The following is a 6,879-nucleotide window of genomic DNA, read 5'->3' on the forward strand; positions in this document are numbered from 1 at the left end:
ATAACAAATCATCCCTGACTCTAGTCCTTAACACCTCTATTCCTACTGGTGTCTATGGGTCAGGGACTCAGGCACAGCTCAGCTCAGGGACTCTTGGGGGGCCTGGTGGTCTAGGGCCACAAGATCTGCCTGCAAGGTGGTTCATCCATGTGGAGCTGCCTACTCACAGGAGGTCTTACTTAGCTCCCCCACATCGGCCTCCCCATGATCAGGCTCTCCCTGAGAAAACAAGGCCGAGCTGCCCCATTACCTTATGACTTAGCCTCTGACATCACAGTTATTTCTGAGATCTCTCGTTGGCTCCCCAGCTCACTCATGCCCTAGGGGAGGCCACATGAGGGTGTGAGCATCAGCAGCCGGGGGCCATCTCAGTGGTTGGCTGCCACACCACCTCCCGGGGCAGCCCTGGTCAGGACAAGCCTGGTGTACAGTTTGAAGGAAGCAAGCCCGCAGCCCAAGGCAGGCTCTTCCAGCAGTTTCTAGGATGCTTTTCAAGGCAGCCTCCCCACAGCGCCTGGTACAGAAGACCGTGGGGCCAAGTTGGTGCTGATCTTCTCTGGGGTAGGGCTCTGGGGGTCGGAAGAATTATCTGTGTTCCCAAACCATGGACCTCACCAACACATAAGATCGAGCCCTCCTTGGCCACGGTCCAACCGCCCTGACAGCTTCTGGAGTGCTTATCCTAGAAGCAGGCCTGGAATGTGCTCTTCCACCAACCCCAGAGACGCTGCCATTGGCCCGGCCCACACTTGGCAGGACCCAGCCGTGGCAGTTAGATCCACAAGAGGCCTGGGACCCACTCAGAAGAGAGTGTGTGAACGTGGAGGGAGCTCAAGGCGGCTGCAGATGCCCGGCCCAGGTCCCGGACTGCTCAGACCTGCCCACCCCGGGCCATGCCAGCCTTGTGTAATTGGAATGCCAGGGAGCACCTGCAGACAATTTTATCACACTCTGTATAATGTGTAAATACCATTAAGTTAGACAGATTTTCTCATTAATTCTCGGTCCCAGTGACAGACCAGGAATTAACACAATTGATTTTCCAGTCCCTACTCATTATCAATCATGCCCCAGAACTTAGTCACATTTCATCTGTCCCACCTGGGCCCCAGCATCTATTTGGAGGCTTCAACATATATTAAACTAATAAAGAGCAATGGGCACTGCCATGTCAGCCCTGGAAACTGGTGGGGACAAGCAAAGAAACAAAGCTTGGGAAGAAAGTTGCTTCTGAGGCTTCCGGGCAGGAAGAATGGACAGAGCCATCGAGGGCACCATCCTGTCCCGTCAGGATGTGGTGCTGGCCCCGGGCGGCTCAGGCAAGGGTGGTGGTAACTCTATCAGTTATGAATTGCTGCATGACAGCTGCCCCAAGGCTTGGTGGCTTAGGTGGGCCATAGTGTATTTACTCCTGGTCCTCTGCAAGGGCCATTGGGCTGGGCTCACTCGTGCGGCTGCAGCCCGCTGGTGGCTGGGATGGCCGAAGGCCTCAAACCAGCTTCGCATACATGCGGTGCTTGAAGCGGGTCAAGGCAGGGTGGCCCAGGGACCTCAGCTGGGGTGGCTCGTCTCTGCTTCACACGGCTTCTCATCTTTTAGGGGATGGGGCAGATGGCCCGTGGCACAGCAGTCAGTCTCAGGAGTCCCAAGAGGGTGAGGCAGTACCCCTTTCTCTGTTTCCTGCTGGTCACAAGTCAAAAGACCCAATCTGGATTCAAAGGACAGAGAAGGAGACTCTACCTCTGGCCAAAAAAGAGCAGGCTGGGCTGGGGATTTAGCTCAGGGTCACAGCGCCTGCCTGGCAAGCACAAGGTCATGAGTTCGATTCCCGGTACCGGAAAAAAAGAGCAGGCCGAGGGCACACGGCTTGGGGTGACCTCCAGGAGCGGGGGGCCTATTCCAAACAGGGCACCATGGTAACCAGCCTGGAATCAGGTTCTGGGGCCCTCCTGGGCAGTTTCTTTCTTGATCCTTCGTACCAAGAGAGGGAGTCTCTGTTCTTTAAGATCGCTCTTGGACCCCATCCAAGCAGGAGAGACATGTCATTGCAGCAACGGCATCCAACACTGGACTAAGGGACAGGAGGGAAGAGGTGATCTTCATCCAAGTCTCAGTCCTGCCTCAGTCTCACTTCCTTGCCACCCAGAATACTTCAGGACCATCTCACCCCCAAAGGTGAGTAGTATGTGTTCAGAAATTGCCAATTAATTTCAACGTGAGCAAGAGCGTACACACTTACAGAAGCGGATCTGCTAGGAACACGAGCACCCGGTGTGAACACGGTGACGGCAAGTCAGGCAGAAAGCAGCCGTGGATTATCCGCTGCTTCTGCCATCCGTGCCGCCCATCCCAAGGGAGCTCGTTCCACGTATTGTGGCAGCAGGAACTTTCCTTACTTCACGAAGGGCTCTGGGGGTGAACTTTTCAATTTGGTGGCACATACATCCAGCAGAGTGCACAGATTTAAAGTGTATATAGCCAGGCCTGGTAGCGCAAGCCTGTAATCCTAGCACTCGGGAGGCTGAGGCAGGAGGATGGTTGTGAGTTCGAGACCAGCCTGGGCTACAAAGTGAGCTCAAGGCCAGCCGGAACTGCCTAGCGAGACCCTGTCTCAAAAAGACTAAAACAATAACGTAAATCATTCAGTGAACCTTCACAAGTGCATGTACTTGTTCAATTGGTGTCCACAGCCCCCTGCTCATGCTCCCCAGCAAGGGTCCCTACTGTCCTCTCTTCTGATGCCTTAGGTTAATTCCGCAGCATGGGGAACGTGTAAGGAATGTTTTAAGGAGCCTGCGGCCCAGGTCCCAGATGTAGGCCATGATCCAGCGCAGGGCTGTTGGATAAGCAGTCCCTGCTAGGGGTAAAGGGAGTGGCCTTCCAGGCTCCCCCATTCTAAGTCTTTGTGTGTCCACCTTAGCCGAAGCCATTGGCACCGCAGAGACCTCTTTTGACAGGTGTGGGCAGGTGGGACCAAGAGTGGAGGAGGGAAGAAAGGGCCGCCCAGAGCTCAGCCGGGCTTGTAGGATCCTTGGCAGTCTCCTTCCATTTTCTCCGGGATGATGCCCTTACAGTCGCTCAGGACTGTGGAGTCAGCTGCTGGGTGGAGTGCTCACGCTAGGGCAGGGTTGCTGGCGGGGAGGCTGCAAGGACAGGGTTGGGGGCTTTGGAAGCCACCAGACAGACCCTCCCTCAGGGCTTCCTGGAGCAGGAGAGAGGGCCACAGGGACCCAGCTCTCCCCCACCCCTTTGGCTCCTGCAGTCTGAAAGCCCGCACGCCCCCCTGGAATTATCACGGCTAATAATAATTGTCTTTATGGAAACCATTTAAGGTGAATTCTAATGTGCTTCGTGATGCGACTCTTTCAGGCACTCTGCTACTTGAAGGTGAAATAGGTTCTGAATATTAAGCAGAGAGGGGTTACAAAGGGCATCTCCGCCCGGCAGGCTCCTCCCCAGTTAATTATCTCCTGAAGGAAAGGGGGTGACTGCACAGGGTGCCCTCTGCCCCAACTCAATGACTGGGTCTGCTCTTCTTTCATCAAAATTGTCCGGGTGGACCAGGGCACTTCGTGTTGGGAAGCCCCTGGTCAGGGACCTGCACCCTCCTGCAGTCAGCCCCCCAGCTCAGCACAGGGTATGGGGTGAGGCAGCAGGGCTCAGGGCGAGGGAGGAGGTGCTGGCGCCACCACTTCTGCCCCCTCTGCCCACTGAGCTGTGCAGGGAGGTACCTGTGGGGACGGTTTTGAGGGTCAGTTGTGCATTCCCCGCACCATAGTCAGGACCAGAGAGGATAGGCTCGTTCTCTGCCGGTCTGTGCTTACCCTGCCGTCTCAAAGCAGGTGGGGGCAGCCAGTCCAGTCCCTCTAAGAACAGCTTCCTCGAAGTTCTTCATTCATTCATGCAGTCCCTTAGGTCCCCCCTCCCAGGGCAGCGGCCTGTGGGCCAGATGTTGCTCATCTTTCTCCCAACAAAACCTACCCATCTTTCACAGCATTCTTTTTAGATCCTGACCCTCTGTTCCCCATGGTGACAGGCAGAGTTTTTTTTTCCCCTCTGTGAAAACCTCCTTAGTTATGCGCTAGTATTTTAGCAAGGACCTTTGGGAAATATAATGCCTTCATTCAAAGGCTGACGAATGGCGGAATCCTCGGGACTGAGGCGGGTTGATGCAAGCTATTTAGGGGCAGGCCGGCCTCTGAGCTCCCATTAAATCATAGCCACGCTGACCTGCTGCAAGAGGATGGACTGTCCTTTCCAGGAAAAGTTTCTACCTGCAAACCACCGTGCTGTCAGGTACTGATTGTCCCTAGTGAGTGAATGAATGAATGAATGAATGAATGCCCTTGACCTCTTCCAATCCTCCAGACTCTGGGAGTCCTGGCAGAAGGCCAGAGGTCCTCAGCATCCCGTCTTCTGAACGTAAGCTTCGGGCCCAGTCCAGGTGCCGATCTGAAGGCACACAGACAGGGCAGCTTCCCCCAGGGCGTCCCAGGAGCACTCAGGGCAGGGGAGGGTCCCCCCGCACCCACCCCGTCCCACGCCCCAAGTCCTGCAGACACACAATTTCGCACTCCCCACTTCCACAAAGAGCCTGAGGCAGTCACGAGATTCGGTCTCCATTTTTCTTTTCTCCTCCTGCACTTAAGTGCCTATTAGGGACAGAGGGACAGGAACAGAGGACAATAACATCTGTTTTTCCAACAAGCAAGTGACAGTGCTGATCTAGGGGTGGAGCGCGCGTCAGCACTGGGGCCCAGACGCAGCCCGGCAGCCGCGGCAGCAACTGGCACTCGTCATTTCTCAGGGAGATTATCTCCCAATCAGCGGCAGCACCCCGCTTGTTGGCATTTATCCTCACCGGGGGAGCCATCGTGAGCACGCTTGCCGCCCCAGGCAGATCAGGCGGGCTCTGGTTTGTATTTTTATCTCTGGTGGGCCAGACCCTGGTTTCAGAAGGAATCTGGGAGCCACGGGTCCTCCAGCCTCAGTCCTGCCTTCCCGAGGCTCCAGCCTGCTGTTGGACCCTGGCCCACACCACAGAACGCTGGAGTAGGAGGAACAGTGGGTCAGCAGTCAGAAGAGCCAGTTCCTGCACCGCCAGCCCTGTGACCTTGGGTCGCTGTGTCTATCTGGGGACACTAACAACAAGGTGCTTAACTTGCTGAAAGAACCTCAGTTTCCTCATCTATGAAATGGGAGCTCTCATAACTCCATCACGGAATTGCTATGAGTCTCAACTGTGACCCCGGTTCAGGTGAGATAGCAGGGGAAGTGAGAGCAAGGGTGGGGAGGCACTGCAGTGTGTGCTTCTGTAGGTGACTTCACCTGATGCTGCTGTCGCCTAAAGCTGACTCCAGATCTCAGGGACGGCTGGCACGACTTCTGCGGTTGGTGCTGTCCAGGGTGGTGACTGTCCCAGGTTCTCAGTATTCAGGACAAAGAATTAGAGTGCCAGGACACAGAAGTGGAGTGAAGGTGTACGTTTATTAGCCAGGTGTCAGCACCCAGAGGTGGCTTTTACAGGGAGGAAGCTCTTTGACGTGCGCGGCAATTCACTCCAGTCAGGGACAAGTCTCCTTTTTGTTGGAGGGGGTTGTTGTCCCTCTGTGGACCTTTGAGCAACCGTCATGGCACCCAGAGCCCACAGGGGAGGGAGGTCAAAGCCACAGTGTAAATGAGATTACAATGAATTATAACTGTGTGGAATCTTCTGTAGTGCCTGCTCCCCAGGCACGGTGTACTTGTTAGAGGTGGGTGCTCTTTGTGGTTTCTAGAGAGCTCATCTCAGGGTCCCCCGGAGGCCTACAGCACCTGCACCCTCTTGACTCTCCCGGCTACGGCTGAGCCGTCAGAACTGGGCACGCTCTGCAGCTTTTGGAAAGCCGGCTTCCTCTTCCTCCCCCAGCCTGCAGGCCCCAGTGTCTCTCCTTGTCTACCTCCTGACCCACTTGGTCTGACACAGCACAATGAACCGTCCACCCCTTCCCGGAGGGTGGCCCCGACCTCTCCTCCTCCTGCAACCCCGAGGCAGTTGGCCTGAGACAGGTGGAGATGGGGAGACCTCAGAAAGAACTCAGAGAGGGGATGGACAGAGGGGGAAAGAGAACAGGAGAAAAGATGGGGCAGGAGAGGCAGCTGTGGCTGGCGCCTTCCACATTTTAAGAGATTTAGATTGAAGACGAGATTTATAACAAACAACCCATCATGCCTCCCCTCCTCACTTTGAATGAAAGAGAAAGTGTTGAAAGTGAAAATGACTTTCACCCCACAGGCACTGCATCTGGAAGGAGCAGCGAGCAGGTCCTGGTGGTGCTGCCCGTGTCTGTGTGACCTTCAGCGAGCCACCTAGCCCCTCAGTCACGGATGCGAGCCACACACAGATGTCTCAGGACACGGGGAGGCCTCGTGAGAGACCCACAGGGAAGGGATGGGGAACCCCAAGTGTCCACCAGATCTCGGCACAGTGGCCGTCACCGTGACTGGTCAGCAGCCTTGGAAAGCTGCTGTCACCCCCAGCCAGGCAGGCTGTAGCGACCCAGGGCAGGGCCTCCTGGGGACACGGGTCTTCTGCTGCACAGAGCCTGCTCAGCGGCAGCCACACACCAGGCGGCAGATTACACAGAGCTCTGCCTCGCTTGAGGGATCCGCTTATCTCCACCCCATCCCCACCCAGGAAAGGACGGCCCTCGTCGGCAGAGGAGCCAGGCCCAGCCTCGCCGCTGAGCTGCCAGGATAAAGAACGGCACTGGCTCTCCCCGCCACTGCCAGGAGCCCCCCTGAGCTATCATTTCCTCACAGCCCCTGCGGTTTCCTTTCATCCTCCCCAGAACTGCATGGAGATTGGTTATCTGGTAATTGAGATTGTTTTACAAGGTA

General features: G+C 55.9%; 1 long non-coding RNA gene across 1 annotated transcript; it reads left to right on the plus strand.

The window, feature by feature from the left end:
- The first annotated feature begins 331 nt into the window (after positions 1 to 331).
- On the plus strand, positions 332 to 6,879 carry LOC102010491. The gene is made up of 6 exons (XR_263941.1): positions 332 to 561; positions 2,052 to 2,175; positions 4,131 to 4,296; positions 4,369 to 4,422; positions 4,650 to 5,152; positions 6,275 to 6,879. It is a non-coding gene; the product is annotated as an uncharacterized LOC102010491 (long non-coding RNA).

Source organism: Chinchilla lanigera, unplaced genomic scaffold (genome assembly GCF_000276665.1).
Source record: "Chinchilla lanigera isolate Chin_1 unplaced genomic scaffold, ChiLan1.0 scaffold00085, whole genome shotgun sequence".
Lineage (NCBI taxonomy): Eukaryota > Metazoa > Chordata > Mammalia > Rodentia > Chinchillidae > Chinchilla > Chinchilla lanigera.